Here is a 23,674-nt window from a genome sequence, read left to right on the forward strand (position 1 = left end):
GCTACTGTGTCTTTCTAGACCCTATCAACACAGACTGATAATAGTCTGTGTTGTAGGCTAGGTAGGATCATTGTGTTGTAGTCTAGGTAGGATCATTGTGTTGTAGGCTAGTCTAGATAGGATCATTGCGTTGTAGGCTAGTCTAGATAGGATCATTGCGTTGTAGGCTACTCTAGATAGGATCATTGTGTTGTAGGCTAGTCTAGATAGGATCATTGCGTTGTAGGCTAGTCTAGGTAGGATCATTGCGTTGTAGGCTAGTCTAGGTAGGATCATTGCGTTGTAGGCTAGTCTAGGTAGGATCATTGTGTTGTAGGCTAGTCTAGGTAGGATCATTGCGTTGTAGTCTAGGTAGGATCATTGTGTTGTAGGCTAGTCTAGGTAGGATCATTGCGTTGTAGTCTAGGTAGGATCATTGCGTTGTAGTCTAGGTAGGATCATTGCGTTGTAGTCTAGTCTAGGTAGGATCATTGCGTTGTAGGCTAGTCTAGGTAGGATCATTGCGTTGTAGGCTAGTCTAGGTAGGATCATTGCGTTGTAGGCTAGTCTAGGTAGGATCATTGCGTTGTAGGCTAGTCTAGGTAGGATCATTGCGTTGTAGGCTAGTCTAGGTAGGATCATTGCGTTGTAGGCTAGTCTAGGTAGGATCATTGCGTTGTAGGCTAGTCTAGGTAGGATCATTGCGTTGTAGGCTAGTCTAGGTAGGATCATTGCGTTGTAGGCTAGTCTAGGTAGGATCATTGCGTTGTAGGCTAGTCTAGGTAGGATCATTGCGTTGTAGGCTAGTCTAGGTAGGATCATTGCGTTGTAGGCTAGTCTAGGTAGGATCATTGCGTTGTAGGCTAGTCTAGGTAGGATCATTGCGTTGTAGGCTAGTCTAGGTAGGATCATTGCGTTGTAGGCTAGTCTAGGTAGGATCATTGCGTTGTAGGCTAGTCTAGGTAGGATCATTGCGTTGTAGGCTAGTCTAGGTAGGATCATTGCGTTGTAGGCTAGTCTAGGTAGGATCATTGCGTTGTAGGCTAGTCTAGGTAGGATCATTGCGTTGTAGGCTAGTCTAGGTAGGATCATTGCGTTGTAGGCTAGTCTAGGTAGGATCATTGCGTTGTAGGCTAGTCTAGGTAGGATCATTGCGTTGTAGGCTAGTCTAGGTAGGATCATTGCGTTGTAGGCTAGTCTAGGTAGGATCATTGCGTTGTAGGCTAGTCTAGGTAGGATCATTGCGTTGTAGGCTAGTCTAGGTAGGATCATTGCGTTGTAGGCTAGTCTAGGTAGGATCATTGCGTTGTAGGCTAGTCTAGGTAGGATCATTGCGTTGTAGGCTAGTCTAGGTAGGATCATTGCGTTGTAGGCTAGTCTAGGTAGGATCATTGCGTTGTAGGCTAGTCTAGGTAGGATCATTGCGTTGAATGGTGGATAGAGGGCAGGATAGACAGTTAGACTGGTAGACTATACTGATCTGTGGTACAGTAAAAGTTAGCGTGTGGAAAAGTGTAGTGCATAAGGGAAGTACCGAAACACTTTGAAATAGGGGAGAAATGTGCATATGAGGACATTTGGCTAGGATGGATGAAATTATATGGTTATACCTGCAAAAGAGCGAATTTGGAACCAACCAATGTAATATCAGCTGTGGCCAGAGAGGCCATACTAGGGTCTTAGAGCTATTTGAATGAGCAAAAAATCTACATATTGTACCTTTGCATGTGGGCTTATACAATTGTCTCCCTCTCTCTCTCCTGCACTCTCTTACATGTTATCTCTCTCTCTGAAATAAATCAAAGGTAGCTGATAATAGTTTTCCAATAGCTCCACCCTCTACGCTTTTCAGAAATACAGGAAATAGTTACATGTTCAATGTTCAGTGCAGTACAACACTGACATTCATGTCGTGCTGTTCATTTACCTGTTTAGACCTGAAGACAAGATCTATAATAATCACAGCGGGTAAGAGACCATAGCAAAGGGGAAGCATAACGAAGCTTTTATCTAAACTCTAACATTAGAATGTTGCTGACTTCGGTACAGTGTGCAACATAAAAGTGAAAGTAGATTTGTAATAACCTCAGAAGCGATTACAGACAGAGAAAAATGGCTTCCAGATCGTTTCTCCTAGAGGAGGATCTCTCTTGTCCTGTGTGCATGGATATCTTCCTGGATCCTGTGCTCCTGTCGTGTAGCCACAACTTCTGTAAATCCTGTTTGCAGCAATGCTGGAAAGGAATGGAAACTCAGGAATGTCCTATATGCAGATAATCAAAACACGAGCCTCTGAGCAACGAGCCTCTGGTTTTAAAGAACCTGTGTGAGGCCTTAGAGGAAAGGTGTCAGAGAGCTTCAGCAGGGTCCGAGCTGCTCTGCAGTCTGCACAGCGAGAAACTCAAGCTCTTCTGTCTGGACGATAAACAGCCTGTCTGCTTTGTGTGTCAGACTTCCAGAAAACACAAAAAACACTCCTCCTGTCCCATAGATGAAGCTGTACAGGATTATAAGGTGAGAAAGTAACTGTGAGGACATACCTAATCATTCAGAATGAGGGTATACTGTATATGATGAGGATATAAGGACCTATATGAGGATATATAAGGAACTAATATATGGACCTTTAAGGACCTATATGAGGATTTATTTAAGCAATAAGGCACGAGGGGGTGTGGTATATGGCCAATATAAGGGCTGTTCAGGTTGAGAGCTTCAAATCCCTTGGTGTCCACATCAACAACAAACTAGATTGGTCCAAACACACCAAGACAGTCGTGAAGAGGGCACGGCAAAGCCTATTCCCCCTCAGGAAACTGAAAAGATTTGGCATGGGTCCTCATCCTCAAAAGGTTCTACAGCCATAACATCGAGAGCATCCTGACCGGTTGTATCACTGCCTGGTACGGCAATTGCTCGGCCTCCGACCGCAAGGCACTATAGAGGGTAGTGTGTACGGCCCAGTACATCACAGGGGCAAAGCTGCCTGCCATCCAGGACCCCTACACCAGGCGGTGTCAGAGGAAGGCCCTAAAAATGGTCATAGACTGTTCTCACTACTACCGCATGGCAAGCGGTGCCGGAGTACCAAGTCGAGGACAAAAAGGCTTCTCAACAGTTTTTACCCCCAAGCCATAAGACTCCTGAACAGGTAATCAAATGGTTAGCTGGACTATTTGCATTGTGTGCCCCCCCCCCCCCCCCCAACCCCTCTTTTCCACTGCTGCTACTCTCTGTTTATCATATATGGACAGTCACTTTAACTATACATTCATGTACATACTACCTAAATTGTCCTGACCAACCAGTGCTCCCGCACATTGGCAAACCGGGCTATCTGCATTGTGTCCCACCACCCGCCAACCCCTCTTTTTACGCTTCTGCTACTATCTGTTCATCATATATGCATAGTCACTTTAACGATACCTACATGTACATACTACCTCAATAAGCCTGACTAACAGGTGTCTGTATAGAGCCTTGCTACTCTTTTTTCAAATGTCTTTTTACTGTTGTTTTATTTCTTTACTTACCTACACACACACATACCTTTTTATGTCGCACCATTTCACTGTAAGGTCTACTACACCTGTTGTATTTGGCGCATGTGACAAATAAACTTTGATTCGATTCTTATGCACGACACAACACAGAGTGCCTGGATACAGCCCTTAGCCGTGGTATATTGGCCATATACCACAAACCACCGACGTGCCTTATTGCTATTATAAACTGGTTACCAACATAATTAGAGCAGTAAAAATACATTTTTTGTCATGCCCGTGGTATACGGTCTGAAATACCACGGATGTTAGCCAATCAGCATTCAGGGCCCCAACCACCCAGTTTATAAAAGGACCAATAGAAACTGATCTACAAACTGGGTGTGTTAGAATTTAAACCCACATGATCTAGTACCTATAGTCAGTGGTGGTTCAGCATGCTGTGTAAGTTTCCTATTGTGTGGATTTAAGTGGAAATATAAACGAGCTAAATCAGTGTCAGAATAGTAAACAAATTCCACTTGAATCTACGAAATAGATCACCTGATCCGAAGTTGTAAAACGTAGCCCTGGTACTCCCACTATCCAGATACAGACCGGGGGTGCACAACACCTGTCTTGGAAGGCTATTGATTTCCTAGGTAGCCTATTGATAACAATTAATTAATCAGTGTCATGCAGAAATATGTGTTAATATGCACACCTGACATTAACCTCCACAGGAACAGTGGGTGCCCCGCAGGTGGTTGAGCTAACTACTGTGTTATTTTGTTGCAGGAGGAACTCAAGACTACACTGCAACCCTTACAAGAGAAGCTAAAGATCTTTAACATAGTTAAAGTAACATGTGATAGAACAGCAGAACACACCCAGTAAGACTACTGAATGCTGCTAGCATGCAATATTTTCTATATATTTAATTCACCAAGTGTGTGGATAGGCAGTTACACACATTCCTCTCACTGTATCCAGAGCCAGGCCCAGACTACAGAAAAGCAAGTTAAGGAGTTTGAGAAGCTTCACCAGTTTCTACGAGAGGAAGAGGCAGCCAGGATAGCTGCTATGAGGGAGGAAGAGGAGCAGAAGAGTCATCGGATGAAGAAGAAGATTGAGGAGATGAGTAAAAGATATATCATGCCTTTCAGACACAATCCGAGCCATACAAGAGGAGCTGGGAGCTGAAGACATCTCATTTCTACAAGTAAGAACCAACATATTTGTCCTTTGTAGACATGATTGTATGATAAATTGATTGATAACATTGATAACCCTCTATCCTTCTGCAGAACTACACAGCCACGGTGAAAAGGTAAGTAAATCTCTCTCCTGTGTCTCTCTTCTCCGTGGTTCTGAATCTGAACCCAACCTCACAACAGCACTTCAATGTTCTTCCAGAGCCCAGTGCACACTGCCAGATCCACAGCTGGTCTCAGGAGCACTGATAGATGTGGCCAAACAACTGGGCAACCTGAAGTTCAGAGGAGAAGATGCAGGACATTGTTCAGTACAGTGAGTTTTGTGTTATGATTATACAAATAAATTATATATTTGATTAAATGATTATATATTTGTACCAAAGAAACAAACAGAACTAGACAGTCATGGATATGCACATTTATAACTTTATTGGAAAATATGCAATGTATAATGTTAATCATAGCATAAAAGTAGTTACAGTGCCTTGCGAAAGTATTCGGCCCCCTTGAACTTTGCGACCTTTTGCCACATTTCAGGCTTCAAACATAAAGATATAAAACTGTATTTTTTTGTGAAGAATCAACAACAAGTGGGACACAATCATGAAGTGGAACGACAGTTATTGGATATTTCAAACTTTTTGAACAAATCAAAAACTGAAAAATTGGGCGTGCAAAATTATTCAGCCCCTTTGCTTTAAGTGCAGCAAACTCTCTCCAGAAGTTCAGTGAGGATCTCTGAATGATCCAATGTTGACCTAAATGACTAATGATGATAAATACAATCCACCTGTGTGTAATCAAGTCTCCGTATAAATGCACCTGCACTGTGATAGTCTCAGAGGTCCGTTAAAAGCGCAGAGAGCATCATGAAGAACAAGGAAAACACCAGGCAGGTCCGAGATACTGTTGTGAAGAAGTTTGAAGCCGGATTTGGATACAAAAATATTTCCCAAGCTTTAAACATCCCAAGGAGCACTGTGCAAGCGATAATATTGAAATGGAAGGAGTATCAGACCACTGCAAATCTACCAAGACCTGGCCATCCCTCTAAACTTTCAGCTCATAAAAGGAGAAGACTGATCAGAGATGCAGCCAAGAGGCCCATGATCACTCTGGATGAACTGCAGAGATCTACAGCTGAGGTGGGAGACTCTGTCCATAGGACAACAATCAGTCGTATATTGCACAAATCTGGCCTTTATGGAAGAGTGGCAAGAAGAAAGCCATTTCTTAAAGATATCCATAAAAAGTGTCGTTTAAAGTTTGCCACAAGCCACCTGGGAGACACACCAAACATGTGGAAGAAGGTGCTCTGGTCAGATGAAACCAAAATTGAACTTTTTGGCAACAATGCAAAACGTTATGTTTGGCGTAAAAGCAACACAGCTCATCACCCTGAACACACCATCCCCACTGTCAAACATGGTGGTGGCAGCATCATGGTTTGGGCCTGCTTTTCTTCAGCAGGGACAGGGAAGATGGTTAAAATTGATGGGAAGATGGATGGAGCCAAATACAGGACCATTCTGGAAGAAGACCTGATGGAGTCTGCAAAAGACCTGAGACTGGGACGGAGATTTGTCTTCCAACAAGACAATGATCCTAAACATAAAGCAAAATCTACAATGGAATGGTTCAAAAATAAACATATCCAGGTGTTATAATGGCCTAGTCAAAGTCCAGACCTGAATCCAATCGAGAATCTGTGGAAAGAACTGAAAACTGCTGTTCACAAATGCTCTCCATCCAACCTCACTGAGCTCGAGCTGTTTTGCAAGGAGGAATGGGAAAAAATGTCAGTCTCTCGATGTGCAAAACTGATAGAGACATACCCCAAGCGACTTACAGCTGTGATCGCAGCAAAAGGTGGCGCTACAAAGTATTAACTTAAGGAGGCTGAATAATTTTGCACGCCCAATTTTTCAGTTTTTGATTTGTTAAAAAAGTTTGAAATATCCAATAAATGTCGTTCCACTTCATGATTGTGTCCCACTTGTTGTTGATTCTTCACAAAAAAATACAGTTTTATATCTTTATGTTTGAAGCCTGAAATGTGGCAAAAGGTCGCAAAGTTCAAGGTGGCCGAATACTTTCGCAAGGCACTGTATTAAAAAATAAACATCATATGAAGTCCTTTTAGTTTTAGTCCTATGTTTCCGTTCTAGTCCTATGTTTCCGTTCTATCTCTTTAGGTCCTGTGATTCTGGAACCCAACACTGGTCACCCAGGTCTCCTCCTCTCTGATGATCTGACCAGTATGAGATGCATTGGAGTGACACAGAAGTTACCTGACAACCCAGAGAGGTTTGATAAATCTGACCTTGTCCTGGGCTCAGAGGGCTTTAACTCAGGGACACACAGCTGGGACATGAGGTTGGAGATATTAAATTCTTTGCTGTAGGTGTGGCCCCAGAGTCTCCAGGGAAGGACATGGTGACTGGGTTAGAATGTGTGGAATACAGTGGTGTAATGCTGGATACAAGCCATATTTGTCCCCCACCCTATACACAGAAACAGAGAGCTCCTCAGAGGGTCAGAGTACAACTGAACAGGGACAGAGGAAAGCTGTCATTCTCTGACCCTGATAACAACACACACCTACACACATCAACACACACTTTCACTGAAAGAGTCTTTCCATTATTTTACTTGAATTGGTCTACTTTCTCACATTCACTAAGAGTCTTACCAGTGAAAACCTCCATAACAGTGGAACAGCACAACTAGAGTAGGGAGGGCGAATGAATGGGCTTCTACACAGTCTTTATGGGAACTCTTTCTTAAGCTCCTGGTTAAATTGCGCATAAGAAGAAAAAAAACTCTCTAAATGGTTAAACCAGTAACAAATATATGTGATTATGGTACAAATCTGGCAATTTCATTAATTTACTATCATCCTAAACTAAGATATTTCATTATTTTGCTATATCTAATGAATGTATATTAAACTACCTTCCATGATGTGGACAGCATGTGTTTCTAACAACTAACCACACAAGCTGCCGTTTTGACCACATCGAATTGGGGAGGAATTGCACATCTTAGTATAAAAGTTTATAGCACGATAACACAAGACCAAAACATAAAACAGATCTTTGGTTTTATACTGTTGATTTTGTCTTATGTGCTGGGGGTCGCAGGACTCGATGTAAGTAACTAGGTTTCCATCCAATTGCTCACAGATGTTCATGCAATTATCCTAAAATCTGCATAAAGAAAATTTGTGCCTTTTCCCACCAGTGGCGTGTTCCACCAAACGGACTTGTTTCGGATAAAAATCAGTGTGTGATGACGTAGTGCACACAGAATGCATGTGCACTCTAGCCAACAGCTCAAATGAAATCAAATCGCAGGTACAGTGTGGGTAGACTGTGTGGGGTAGGCTGTGGAGGTAGGCTGTGTGGGGTAGACTGTGTGGGGTAGACTGTGTGGGGTAGACTGTGTGGGGTAGACTGTGTGGGGTAGACTGTGTGGGGTAGACTGTGAAGGTAGGCTGTGGAGTTAGACTGTGAAGGTAGACTGTGGAGGTAGGCTGTGTGGGGTAGACTGTGGAGGTAGACTGTGAAGGTAGACTGTGAAGGTAGGCTGTGTGGGGTAGACTGTGGAGGTAGACTGTGAAGGTAGGCTGTGTGGGGTAGACTGTGGAGGTAGACTGTGGAGGTAGACTGTGAAGGTAGGCTGTGTGGGGTAGGCTGTGGAGGTAGGCTGTGTGGGGTAGGCTGTGGAGGTAGACTGTGTGGGTTAGACTGTGAAGGTAGACTGTGAAGGTAGGCTGTGTGGGGTAGACTGTGGAGGTAGACTGTGGAGGTAGGCTGTGTGGGGTAGACTGTGGGGGTAGACTGTGGAGGTAGGCTGTGGAGGTAGACTGTGGAGGTAGGCTGTGTGGGGTAGACTGTGAAGGTAGACTGTGAAGGTAGGCTGTGGAGGTAGACTGTGTGGGTTAGACTGTGAAGGTAGACTGTGGAGGTAGGCTGTGTGGGGTAGACTGTGAAGGTAGACTGTGGAGGTAGACTGTGGAGGTAGACTGTGAAGGTAGACTGTGAAGGTAGGCTGTGTGGGGTAGACTGTGGAGGTAGACTGTGAAGGTAGGCTGTGTGGGGTAGACTGTGGAGGTAGACTGTGGAGGTAGACTGTGAAGGTAGGCTGTGTGGGGTAGGCTGTGGAGGTAGGCTGTGTGGGGTAGGCTGTGGAGGTAGACTGTGTGGGTTAGACTGTGAAGGTAGACTGAAGGTAGGCTGTGTGGGGTAGACTGTGGAGGTAGACTGTGGAGGTAGGCTGTGTGGGGTAGACTGTGGGGGTAGACTGTGGAGGTAGGCTGTGGAGGTAGACTGTGGAGGTAGGCTGTGTGGGGTAGACTGTGGAGGTAGACTGTGGAGGTAGGCTGTGTGGGGTAGACTGTGGAGGTAGACTGTGGAGGTAGGCTGTGGAGGTAGGCTGTGGAGGTAGACTGTGGAGGTAGGCTGTGTGGGGTAGACTGTGGAGGTAGGCTGTGTGGGGTAGACTGTGGAGGTAGACTGTGGAGGTAGGCTGTGTGGGGTAGACTGTGGAGGTAGGCTGTGGAGGTAGACTGTGGAGGTAGACTGTGGAGGTAGGCTGTGGAGGTAGGCTGTGGAGGTAGACTGTGGAGGTAGACTGTGGAGGTAGACTGTGGAGGTAGACTGTGGAGGTAGGCTGTGTGGGGTAGACTGTGGAGGTAGACTGTGGAGGTAGGCTGTGGAGGTAGACTGTGGAGGTAGACTGTGGAGGTAGGCTGTGTGGGGTAGACTGTGGAGGTAGACTGTGGAGGTAGGCTGTGGAGGTAGACTGTGGAGGTAGACTGTGGAGGTAGGCTGTTTTACATGATGAAAATATTATTAATAAGAGCGAGAATATTTTTTATTTGTCAACAGCAGTCAAGCATCGATCATCATGTCATCAGAATAAGACCCTGGATATTTATTGGAAAGGAGCATCAAGCTCATCACCGTGCTCTTACACCACCCTGTGAAGTTCATCATAACTTATGATGTAGCCTAATAAACTGCATGGTTTCCAGAGTCATAGTGGGAGGACCACACACCATATCATTGCGTGACTCCAAGTTTACTTCGATATGATGGTTATTATATCAATATTTCAAATCAAATTGTATTAGTCACATGCGCCGAACACAACAGGTGTAGTAGACAGTGAAATGTTTACTTACGAGCCCCTAACTAACAATGCAGTTAACAATAAGAATGGTGCAGCTGTAGAACTTTGAGGACCCACGCCAAATCTTTCCTGTCTCCTGAGGGGGAATAGGCTTTGTCCTGCCCTCTTCATGACTGTCTTGGTGTGTTTTGGACCATGATAGTTTGTTGGTGATGTGGACACCAAGGAACTTGAAGCTCTCAACCTGCTCCACTACTGCTCCATTAATGAGTACAGCTGAACTAAGCTCGTGAGGCATTTCTAAGTTATATTTTTCAAGAATCAATGGGCACATTTAATTAATTCATAAGTGAACAAAATGTATGTATCACCTGCAGATTGCCCCTTTGATGGGTTGCAACTGAAGCAAACTTTGAATCTTGTAGGCTAATATTTTCTGTATCATTATTTCTCTCTCTCATTACAGAGTAGCTCTCTAGTCACTTTGAACAACATCTTCAATCAATCCAATCAATCAAATGTATTTATAAATCCCTTCTTACAACAGCTGCTGTACAGAAACCCAGCCTAAAACCCCTAACAGCAAGCAATGCAGATGTAGAAGCACGGTAAAACCATACAGTATTGGTCTTGCATTGACACTGCCATCTCACAAGAGAATGACCACAGCAGGTCGTAACAGTATTGTTTGTTGTTGTTCTTGAAAATCCATATATAACCAAATGTTGTGTGCACCCCATGTTCTATAACATTGTCATGGAAAATATGTATGTTGTTTCCAATCAGCAACTATGCCCTAAATCCGGCTGCATATTAAAGGATAAGATTGCTGAAAAGCCAGTCTCTTTGGCAATGACAAGGAGTGGAATGTTAGCTAAAGATACTGGTACTCAGGCTAGGTCTCCTTTCCTGCCAGTAGGAAAATTGGTTTCTCGAGCTAAGGTTAGTAATTTGGGGATTATTTATTTTTACATAATAGCATGCATCTTCACCAATTTAACTTTCCTGAAAGCTGCACTTTATTAGATTAAATTCACAATTTAGAAAATTAACATTAATTAATGCTACTGTTTTATGTGGGATGTAGGATCTCAAAGTGATAATGCTCTGTCTGTAGTTTGCATAATAAATATAAAATGATCCTGAGGTGAATAAAATCAAAATTACTCTGTTATATTCTCTCTATTGTCACCCAGTTTGTGTTTAATAAAGAAAATTCACAATGACCTGATTATCAAATTGACCTGTTAATTCAACCATCTTGATGAGCAACCTTGACATACTGTACATTAGGTATCCATAGTAACAGTGTGACCTCTGACCTAGCAGGATGTTACAATCAGCATGAGTCAGTATTTGTGTCTGAAATGGCACCCTATACCCTATAGTGCCCTATTTGTTTTACCAGGACCCATGGGCCTCTCGTCAAAGACAGTGCACTATATGTTTTACCAGGACCCATGGGCCTCTCGTCAAAGACAGTGCACTATATGTTTTACCAGGACCCATGGGCCTCTCGTCAAAGACAGTGCACTATATGTTTTACCAGGACCCATGGGCCTCTCGTCAAAGACAGTGCACTATTTGTTTTACCAGGACCCATGGGCCTCTCGTCAAAGACAGTGCACTATATGTTTTACCAGGACCCATGGGCCTCTCGTCAAAGACAGTGCACTATTTGTTTTACCAGGACCCATGGGCCTCTCGTCAAAGACAGTGCACTATTTGTTTTACCAGGACCCATGGGCCTCTCGTCAAAGACAGTGCACTATTTTAGGGAATTGGGTGCCATTTCAGATGCAACCAGTATTTTGAACAGCACATACAGGATTGGTCTCATACAGCAGCTAACACTGGGGTTACAGGGAGGTGAGTGGAGGATCACTGTCAGAGTTATGGACACACACTTAATGAAAAGAGAAAGTTCCTTTATCTTTGCTGAGAAAACGAGAGGCCTCGTTTCAGGTCTCACACCAGAAGGTAAACCTGACCAGTCTTAGGAGGAAACACACAGGGGAATAATTATTGTAACTCTGTCATGTACACCACCAATGTAGGCAGGTAACAATAAGGAACAAGCAGAGGACACCTTCTCCTCTCCCCCTTTTGTCTACCAGCCAGCCACGCATCATGGAGCAAGATTGATCGTTTATTTTTAGGGGCTGTGTGTGTGTTTGTGGTATCAGGAGGAGGAGCGACACTCAACATGACTTCCGTCAGAGGAGGTAAGGTGTGTGTGTGTAGTAGGATGAGACAGACAGTGATAAGACAGCATCGACATCCGATTGATCTTCCGTATCGATTCGCTAGACTGTCAAATCGACTCGCCAGCCTGCCACATCCTGCTCACACGTCACAACTTAGACTGGAGCTGTGCTCTGACAGAGAGGTGGAGGGAGAGAGAGAGGAAAGGTTGGAGGGAGAACAGCAAGAGAGGAGGGAGAGGGATGGAGAGAGAGATCAACGATAGAAATAAACCCATTATTGTATTATTTTTACTATCTACTATTTGAATAGTGAAATGTCATTACAAATGTTGAAATCTAAAGTCCACAACACCCTTGGTAGTTAATTTGAAAGTTTCTCCTGAACGCCGCCCCACTCCAGTTTTGTCGTGACGTACTGTAAATCTCCTGCCTCCTCCCTCCACCGCCATCCCACGGTAATCTTCACGCTTGGAGAATAAAGAGGATTAAACTTCATATCAAACTCTGTCTGCTCGCCAAACTCAGGTAAGCTGTTCCACACAGGCACTGTGTGTGGCCTCGTACCTCCTAACCTGTGTGTCCCTGTATGAGTGTGTGTCTGCCTGCGTGTGTGTGCATCATGGATCAGCGATCCAGCTGTTCAGGGAACTCTCAGAGATAAGAGAGCAATCACTTCCTGTCGCTCCGATAAGGACAGGAAGGAAGGACAACTTGTATGTGTGTGTGGTGCCGAGAGTGTATGTCTCTCTGTCTGACAGAGATAATTGTTTGTGTGAGTCTGAGATATAGTTTGGTGTGTGTCTGTGTGTCACTGTCCTAGACACATGAAGTAAAGTTTACGTTACCTTTTTTGAGAATAATAAAACCCAGTCGGTAGCTAAACTACAGTCGTTGGTCTGAGTCAGCTATCCTTGGGTCCGTTTTTTCATCACATCTCTGACAGACCTCAAGGCTAGTTTCCCACAATCCCTTTCACTGTGACGGCTCTGTCCGACAGGCCTCGCCCTCCTGCCGCCTCTTCAAATCCACAACTAATGCTTCTGACCCCAATTAGCGCCCCTTCCTTTCCCCTACCCCCTTACCAGCCCCAATCCCCACCCATCATCAGAGGGCTGTCTCTCTCCTTTCCGTTCCCTTCTTCCTCTGCTCTCCTTTCCCCCTCCATTATCTCTCCCTACTGCTCTTTATCCTTCCTTCCTCTTCACCATCCCTCTCTTCTTCCTACCACTCTCTCTTCTCTCCTCTGTACGTCTCTCCTCTTCTCTCCCTTGTACGTTTCTCCTCTACTCTCATCCTGTTCTTCTTTCTCCCCTTCCTCTCTCATGTCCTCTCTTCCCTGACCTGTTCTCTCTTCTGTGTGAAAACTGACAGATACTGGGTACATATGGAATTCACCCATCGTTCAAATTTGGTCCAGTGCGCTCATCAAATCAAGCACATTTGTCTCAAGCTCTCAGCAGCAGAGTTTAACCCTCCCTTTTCAGATTACTGGGACTAATCTGGCCTCTATCACACTTCTTCTTCCTCCTCCACTCCTCTCCTCCTCTCCCCATCACTCGTTCTGCCCCCACCACCTGTGCACCATTAGTGGGGTTAGCTGGGCCAAATGAAGGGGTGGTGTTCTGTGTCAACAGGTGTCTATGTGTGTCGACAGGTGTATCATGTCTTGCGCCAGCGCCCTATCCCCTGCTAGCACTGATAGCTATAATGAGACATCTGACCAATGCTAGGTTTACGGCGTAGATATCAGGAAGTCGCCAGGGAGGATTGCTTTGATTGTTTGTATGAGAGGATTTCCTAATATGGATGCCGTATTTTTCACCATATTTGGACAGTGAAGCTAAAATAAAAAATGCACCTCTATACTCCAGCATTTTGGATTTGAGATCAAATTATTTATTTGAGGGAATTTTCATACATATCGGTTTTACTATTTCAACATAAAAGCACTTTATGTATCTAGTCCCCTCATTTGAAGAAATCATATGTACTTGAACAAATTCACTTAAAGTTTGTTAAAGTATAAAGTAGTCTAAAGGTTAGTAGGTCTGTTTGGTCCCATATTGCACCAATGACTACATTAAGCTTGTGATTCAACAACAACAAAATGAACCACTCCCAACTCACTTGAAGCTTGTCCTGAAGTTAACTCTTAAACGTATAACTTCAATCAGATATGAGTTTCCTCAACATGTATTTTCGATTGAAGCTCCTTAACTCTTTTTATAATTTGGTAGGCCTTTAAAGTGGAAGTTAGAGTTAATTGCATTAATGTACTTAGTTGTTTAATTAAGTGATCGGAATCACGTAATCACTATGAGGACTTGGCACTTGTGTTATCGCGTGTTCCCCATTTCCTGTGTCTGAGTGGTGGGGTTGATTTGGGATGCTCTATGCCTGTCTTCTCTTCTATCTTTTCCTGCTTCCTTGTACTCTCTTCCTCCTTTCTTCAACTCTCCCCTTGTCTCCATCTCTCCCTTTATACATGGCTTTCCCTGTCTCCTCTTACTCTCTTCTATCTCTGCTTGCCTCCTCTCCTCCTGTTCTATTTCCCCCCCCCTCATCTCCTCTCTTCTCATCCTCTTCTCCTCTTCTGCCGACGCCCTCCTCTCACCCCAAGCTTCTCTCCTTCCCTTTCTCCTCATCTCCTCCCCTTTCTCCTCATCTCCTTCCCTCTGCTCTTTCACTTTCTTATTTTACTCTTCGTTTCTCCTTCAGGGGTGGACTTAGGGCCAGAACGTCTTGCTAGGCAGAACCCAACGATGGCTGATCTGATGATCCATTAATCAGCCTGAGGGAACTGTGATGTCATAAGGTCTCCCAGCTATTGAGTCTTTTTCTCTCTCTCACTTGCTCGCTGATCTGTCGGTTATAATGGCTCATTATAGATTCTGAAAGAGAACAAGTCACATGATTAGATGACAGAACCAATCACGGCCTGGGCACAACGACTGGTTATCGCCATGACTACGTTTCCCGGAACATCTACCGCGTAAAAACCACTAGGGGCCCAAACGAACAAGATAGCAATGTTTTCTTCATGGGCTTTGCTCTGTTAATTTGGCAAAAGCAATAGCCAATTACATTTCATTCCTGGCCTGCCCACTGCATCAAATACACAATGATTTACTGCTCTGTAAAAGGCACAGCGTAACAAATGCTACTGATGACAAATGGTTGGTAATAAAGGGGATAGGTACATTTCTATATCCTGACGGTGTGTGTGTCTGTGTGCGAGCCCTACGGGAGCCTGTAACGTGGTAATGACAGAGAATATGAGGGAGGCAGTAAACCCTTACCCAGAGTTCATGGATTGGCTTTATAGTGTACACACACATCAGCTGGTCAATTACCAATGTGTCATCTTCTCCATAGGTTATCTTATAGAATTATGATGATGATAACCGCAAGGCAAGGTTTAAGAGAGGAGGAGAGTGGATTAGAGGAGAAGAGGAAGAAACAGGAGAAGAGAAGAGGGGAACAGGAATGGAGAGGATGGGAGAGGAGAAGAGAAGAGGGGAACAGGAATGGAGAGGATGGGAGAGGAGAAGAGAGGTGAAGAGAAGAGAAGATGTTACGGTTTTCTAGGTGTGAAGGATAGTCGGACCAAAATGCAGCGTGTAGATTGCGATCCATGTTTAATGAATAACGTGAAACACGAATAAACACAAAACGTAACGAAAACCGAAACAGCCTATACTAGTGAAAACTAACGCATAGACAGGAACAAGGACACTAAGGACAAACACCCACGACAAACTCAAAGAATATGGCTGCCTAAATATGGTTCCCAATCAGAGACAACGATAAACACCTGCCTCTGATTGAGAACCACTCCAGACAGCCATAGACTTTGCTAGATAACCCCACTAGCTACAATCCCAATACATACACACCAAAACCCCAAGACAAAACACACCACAATACAAAAACCCCATGCCACACCCTGGCCTGACCTAATACATGAAGAAAAACACAAAATACTTAGACCAGGGCGTGACAGAAGATTAAAGGAGAGAAGAGAAGAGCTTCGAGCTCTCACAGTCTCACCTCAGAATGAGACGTTCATCCATGTTTCTAAAACATCAAATTTCCAATTGTTTGGTTACTTCTCTGTATCGTTCCAAGTTTAAGTTTAGGCATTAACTCTAAATTATTATGGTTAAGCATTAACTCAGAATGGTTAAGGTAAAAGTTAAGGTTTGGGATAGGCTTAAAACAAAAATATCAAAAACAACAGTCTATTGCTGGATTCAAACATGTAATCCTTGGAACCACAGACAGATGCTTACAGCCATCCGCCATCCCTGTCCACAATGCCCTAGCAAAACCCAAACCTACTTGAACGTAACAGTGCTCACTGTTGCCCCCTAGTGGCCAGTTTCCATGTAATTTCCCAACGTCCTCAGACAAGGATGCCAGTCGAATACTGACTTGTATCACGTGTGACCTGCCTGGTGGAGAGGTGGAGAGGAGGGGTCATCTGATTCTTTTTACCCACTGGCCAGTTCGGAAGGACATTGCAAGGCGTGAGCTAGAACGCCAGGCTCGTCAGTGCTATGACTCCTGGGATTTGTGTACGTATATGGGACTAATGGCACCATTCTCCCCTCATTGAGCTCAGTCCCACGTGGGAACTGGGAAGAGACGGTTATCGGGTTTGACTGAGACGTCATCGTCCAATGTCTCCCGCTTGGCTGATTCACATAGCTTTGTGTTCAATGTCTTATTGTGAGTTCGGAGAAAAGCAGTGAGTTAGGAGAAAACAGTAGCTTGAGAGCCCTTTCCCCTCATCTTCCCTTTTGTCCATCTATCCATTTATCCTAGGTTCATTGAAAGGTAGGACATGCTGTGTTTTACTGTAACGTCCCTGGGAACAAAAGCAACACTAGTCGTAGCAGTCACGTAATTATACGATTCACAATCTATTTTCCATTTGCTACCTTTCAGCAGTTTGCTGTCTCTACTTTGAATCATTTTGAGGAAAATGTTTTCCGACTGTGTTTTGCAGGGGGAAGAATGGCTCTGAAACTTTGCATCATAATTCTCAGAGGAAATAGCAAGATCAAAAGCCATGTTTCCTTAGTTCAAGGCTATGTATTGGTGGTAATATTATTGAAATTCAATTGTGCAAAGCAAATCATAGCGTTTTCTTATTCCGAGTCAGATATTTAAATGAGGGAAGCCCCCATCAAGGGGTAGATAAGAGACAGACGGTTTACCACACTCCAACCCAACTGTCTGGAACAAGGTTGACATGAGGAAACTCTATATGTTTAGCTATATAAATCAATTCGAGGTCATGAAACTTTGAAATGAGGACGCATGTCTCTAAATCCTCTCTAAGTCATGCCTAGATAGCCATATGAGAAAAATATAAATATATGTATATATATATATATATTTTTTTTTGGTTGAAAATACTTTTGATGGTCTTGTGCTTACTGGGAGGTGCCATTCTGAGGCTCTTCATTTCAGTCCTGCTGCTGAAGCATGTATCAACTTGTTCATGGATTCGATACGATGCTCACAGTAGTAGTCTATTCGCACTTCAAGAAAACGGTTTGATACCACTGACCCAAAAAAGCTGGTCTGTCATGGTTGTCTTGGCGACAGTTGACTTAAAGGCATAGTTCACATTTTTTAAGTTTATGCTCAGAAAATGTAATAATTTAAGTATCTCTAAGTCTCAGGAAAGGTGGCATGTCAACTAGAATGTGTTCAGAAATGTACACTTAATGCACAAAACATCAAGGACACCTTTATAATATTGAGTTGCACCCCCTCGTTTGCCCTCTCAACAGCCTCAGTTTGTCAGGGCATGGACTCTACAAGGGTTCAATGGACTGTTGAAGCGTTCCACAGGGATGCTGGCCCATGTTGACTCCAGTGCATCCCACAGTTGCATCAAGTTGGCTGGATGTCCTTTGGGGGGGTGGACCATTCTTGATACACAGGGAAATTGTTGAGCGTGAAAAACCCAGCGGCGTTGCAGTTCTTGACACAAACCGATGCACCTGGCACCTACTACTGTACCCCGTTCAAAGGCACTTAAATCTTTTGTCTTGCCATTCACCCTCTGAATGGCACACATGCACAATCCATGTCTCTCTCAAGCTTCTATCTCAAGACCATCAGATTGTTAAACAGCCACCACTAGCACAGAGAGGCGGCTGCCTACCTACAGACTTGATGTCATTGGCCACTTTAATAAATGGAACACTAGTCACTTTAATAATGTCACTTTAAGAATGTTTACATATCCTGCATTACTCATCTCATATGTGTATACTGTATCCTTCACTATCTATTCTTTACTGTCTATTACATCTTAACTGCTCTGTCACTGCTCATCCATATATTTTATACTTATATATTCTCCTCCCATTCCTTTACTAGATTGTGTGCATTAGGTTTTGTTGTGGGATTGTTAGATATTACCTGTTAGATACTGCTGCACTGTCAGATCTAGAAACATAAGCATTTTGCTACACTCGCAATAACATCTGCTAACCATGTGTGTGACCATGTGTGTGACCAATAAGATTTGTCTCAATTGTCTCAGGCTTAAAAATCTTTCTTTAACCTGTCTCCTCCCCTTCATCTACACGGATTGAAGTGGATTCAACAAGTGACATCAATAAGGGATCATAGCTTCACCCTGGATTCACCTGGTCAGCAATAGTCATGGAAAGAGCAGGTGTCCTTAATGTTTTGCACACTCAGTGCATATCCTCATTACAACTTGTTCCAAGGAGGATTAGCTAGCTCAGGTCACCACTACTATGTAACCATTGTTACATCACAGAAGAAGACTGTTGATTTGTAGATTCTTATAGAATCCTTGTACAGTGCCTATTCATCACCTTCCTGCTATCACTCCTTTCTTTTGCCTTTAGCTGACCAGAAATATGGCCGCCGTCAGCAAGGAACCATTAACCTAATGGAGAGTGGGTCGTTGAGACAGGAATAGATGGGAAATGTCTGGGTGAGGGAGGAAGGGGCAGGGACACTAACCTTTTGGGCTTCTGCGATGGCTAGTGGAAGATGGGAAGATAACACACTTGGGCGCCTTTTGAAATTAATCACACCTGTGACATTTTGTCCTGAGAGACAAGAGAGAGGGTTGGCCTTTTCCACTAGTCAACCTACACCTCCCACCGAGCAGCCAACGCAACACACAACTGTCCTCTTCTAACACATGCACACACACAAACTTCAGAACTATTAGCATTGATTTCTGTTGTATTTTAGCGATCGTTGTCTCTACGTTTTACCCTGTTGACACAATGTAGAACGAAGGAGCAGCACACCAAGCAGAAAGTCTCACTTTCCTTCTTCTGTGAATTAACATTATTTTCCTCATCGTTGGAGTACCTCTGCCCTGCAACCCAGCAGTTCTGTGTAGCCTAGAGAAGGCCTGAGGTGGATAATTATTTAATCATTATTATAACACACTTTACCTCTCAAGCTTCGCAATTCACCGCTCTGCTGCACTCTACTGCAAACACCCGCCGTTGTGCTGCCAACCAACCAGACCTAAATTGGTGTTTGCATTAAAGCAGTGATAACAGCCTCCAAATCTGGACTTCTTCTCTTCTTTCAGGAGGATTCCTGAAAGTGACTTAAATGAGGACAGGAGGCTTAGAGGTGACTTATCAGTCCTGCACAGGATGGGAATTTACAGTTGGACAAATTAGCCTACATAGGGTGGGGAAGAGCAGTGTAAAGCAAACACCGGGTTCCATCATTGTCTCACGTCAGATGGCGTCACTCCTACGCAAAGCTCTTCCCTCAACGAATCTGTCTTGTAGGGATTTTTACGTGGTTGATTTTCTTTTTTCATCCGCCTAACACTAGTTCCTAATTATTAAAATCACTCCGCTCTCGGTAGCTATGACACACTGGCTACTACGGCAAACAATGTTCGATCAGTTGACTAAACTTGCTCCAGCTGGCAGCCTAGTGCAAGCTTGTTTGAATAGCTAGTTTGCCAGCTTGTTGAATAAGTTGTACAGTCCCAAAGTGATGGAACTGTTCTCTGCAATAAGCATGTATCTGACTCTGACAGCTGGCACTGTACCTCGCTACTTTGTAACATTTGGACGCAATACGCGTGCAACGCAATAACGTTGCAAAGAGCAGTCAGCTGTGCTGTAGGAGCAGGGGGAACAAACGCTGGTAGGTTTCATGAAACAAAACGAACTGGCAACAGACAAACAGAGAACACAGGTATAAATACACAGGGGATAATGGGGAAGATGGGCAAGACCTGGAGGGGGGTGGAGACAAGCACAAAGACAGGTGAAACAGATCAGGGTTTGACACATCATAATTTGTTCATATTAGTTCATCTATGAGGCTAGGGAGGAATCCAGAACTTTAATCATCAGCATACAATGACACCTTTGTTTTGAAGCCCTGGATTTCTAAGCCCTTGATATTATTGTTGGATCTGATTTTATGGCCATTTCGATGGCCATAATAAATAGATATGCCGATAGTGAATAACCTTGTTTTACTCCTCTTGACAGTTTAAAACTTTCTGAGAAGTAGCCATTATTTAATATTTTACACCTAGGGTTACTACTTGTCTTATTTTACCTCCAGTGTATTATCCATATAAAAAAAACCTGTCTGATTAGGATGAATAATATCCAACAATACCTTTTTAATTCTATGTGCTATGCACTTTACATCACAACACTGATAGAGTTTAACATACTTTTTGAATGACTGTACCCCACACATATTCAATTATCTGTAAGGTCACTCAGTCACGCAATGAATTTCAAACACAGATTGAACCACAAAGACCAGGGAAGTTCTCCAATGCTTCGCAAAGAAGGGCAACTATTGGTAGATGGGTCAAAAAAAGCAGACATTCAATTCCCTTTGATCATGGTGAAGTACTGTACTACAGTTCTTTTACTACAGTAATGAATGACTTTCAGAAGAAAATACACCGAAAGAACTACCTACTGAGCACAGATGTCAGTTCAATGCCTAGTTTTGATTTACACTTGATACAGTTGTCAAATAATGTGAATTGAAAGTAAAACCAACAAACATTTTAACCATCCCATTGGATCTAGGGTTAAAATAAAACATTTGCAAATCCAATACGTTTTCCACGTCTTCACATTTCATGTATTTGTTCAAATGATATGGAAATAATGTTGATACAACTAGTTTGTGACACACTGGAAAGGTTATATTTGAAGTAATATTTATTACTGGGAAGTTTGGTTAAGCTTTTCATGAGGTTTAATGAACAAAGAAGAAAGGTTTCAGTAATCCTGTTGAGAAACATTTGTCTTTATTCTTTTCCTTTTAGAAACCTGAATAGTTTTGTCTGTGGAAGATCGCTTAGAATATCCTCCTTTTACTCATTCATCCTCAAGAAAGATCTTCATTTTCTCCTAAGATGACAGACTTCCCGTCACTTAACACTGATTTATTAAAGATTCATTCATTCACTAACTGTAAGTCGCTCTGGATAAGATTGTCTGCTAAATTACTAAAAGGAATATGGAAATAAAAAATGTTGTTTATTCCTAAAACAACAGCTTTTCACATCAGTGTGTGTTTGGTCAGGATTCAACATTTTTCTCTCAACATTTTAAAAGCATTGTGTACTATCCCTGGGTTCAGGAGTCAACAAATTCCTTCAGTAGCACCTCGATTGGATCACGACTCACAGTAACTGCAGAGAAAAAGATAACAGCTGTTATCTTCACACACTTCACAAGCACAGATTTTTCTCAGTTTTCTCCATCCCATCCCATTCCGCTGTGTACAGAGGAAAACAGGACAAATGCATCAGTAATTACTGTCTGGGTTCAGGTTGATTAAAACCATGAGGCAGCAGAGGACTGGGACCAGAAATCAGCCCAGACATTTCTCATACACTGGTCTATTTTTGTCCTCGAGGCCCCCCACATCGGCCATTGTTTTTACCTGAGGCCCCCATTTTTGGCCACATAATGTTCGGCTCCAGAGTAGGTGAGCAGAGTGGAGCTGGAGTGGAGAGAGGAGTAGAGCGTGCCCAATTTGACTGGAGTTTCCCCAAAGGCTGGAGCATCAGCCTTCTCACCCTCTCCAATTTCGCTCCAGTAACGCTCACTTCACGAGCTCAGGGCATGCCCGACCCAGCATCAATAAATCAATCAGATGTATTTATAAACCCATTTTTACATCAGTCGATGTCACAAAGTGCTGTACAGAAACCCAGCCTAAAACCCCAAACAACAGCAAGCAATGCAGATGTAGAAGCACGGTGGCTAGAAAAACCTCCCTAGAAAGGCGGGAACCTAGAGAGTAAGGGGTGGCCAGTCCTCTTCTGACTGTGCCGGGTTGAGATTATAACAGAACATGGCTAAGATGTTCAAATGTTTATAGATAACCAACTATAATCACAGTGTTTGCAGAGGGTGCAACAGGTTAGCACCTCAGGATTAAATGTCACTTGGCTTTTCATAGCCTAGCATTCAGAGTTAGAAACAGCAGATGCGGAAGAGAGAGACAGTCGAAAAGAGTAGGTCCGGGACAAAGTAGCACGTCCGGTGCACAGGTCAGGGTTCCATAACCGCAGGCAGAACAGTTGAAACTGGAGCAGCAGCACGACCAGGTGGACTGGGGATAGCAAGGAGTCATCAGGTCAGGTAGTCCTGAGGCATGGTCCTAGGGCTCAGGTCCTCCGGGAGGGGAGGGAGAGGAAGAGAGAGAATTAGAGGGAGCATACTTAAATTCACACATGACACCGGATAAGAAAAGAGAAATACTCCAGACATAACAGACTGACCCTAGCCCCCCCCCCCCCCCCCCCCCCCCCCGACAAACTATTGCAGCATAAATACTAGAGGCTGAGACATGAGGGGCCGAGAGACACTGTGGCCTCGTCCGACGATACCCCCAGACAGGGCCAACCAGGCAGGATATAACCCCACCCACTTTGCCAAAGCACAGCCTCCACACCACTAGAGGGATCTCTTCAATCCACCAACTTACTACCCTGAGACAAGGCTGAGTATAGCCCACAAAGATCTCCCCCATGGCACGTACCCAAGGGGGGCACCAAACTCGGACAGGAAGATCATGTCAGTCACTCAACCCACTCAAGTGACGCACCCCTCCTTGGGACGGGATGGAAGAGCACCAGTAAGCCAGTGACTCAGACCCTGTAATAGGGTTAGAGACAGAGAATCCCAGTGGAAAGAGGGGAACCGGCCAGGCAGAGACAGCAAGGGTGGTTCGTTGCTCCAGTGCCTTTCCGTTCACCTTCACACCCCTGGACCAGACTACACTCAATCAATCATAGGACCTACTGAAGAGATCTTCAATAAAGTCTTCAATAAAGACTTAAAGGTCGAGACCAAGTCTGTGTCTCTCACATGGATAGGCAGACCATTCCATAAAAACGGAGCTCTCTAGTAGAAAGCCCTGCCTCCAGCTGTTTGCTTAGAAATTCTAGGGACAATAAGGAGGCCTGCGTCTTGTGACCGTAGCGTACACACGTACGCTGATTCGGTGAGAGAGTTTATTAGCAAGTGCATTGGCGATGTCATACCCACAGCAACTATTAAAACATTCCCAAACCCGAAACCGTGGATTGATGGCAGCATCCGCCCGAAAATTAAAAGCACAAACCACT

At 43.9% G+C, this 23,674-nt stretch overlaps 1 pseudogene; it reads left to right on the forward strand.

Moving 5' to 3' along the window:
- Nucleotides 1-3,077: 3,077 nt before the first annotated feature.
- On the forward strand, nt 3,078-7,195 carry LOC109893802 (tripartite motif-containing protein 35-like; annotated as a pseudogene).
- The last annotated feature ends 16,479 nt before the right edge of the window (nt 7,196-23,674 follow it).

Source organism: Oncorhynchus kisutch, linkage group LG7 (genome assembly GCF_002021735.2).
Source record: "Oncorhynchus kisutch isolate 150728-3 linkage group LG7, Okis_V2, whole genome shotgun sequence".
NCBI lineage: Eukaryota > Metazoa > Chordata > Actinopteri > Salmoniformes > Salmonidae > Oncorhynchus > Oncorhynchus kisutch.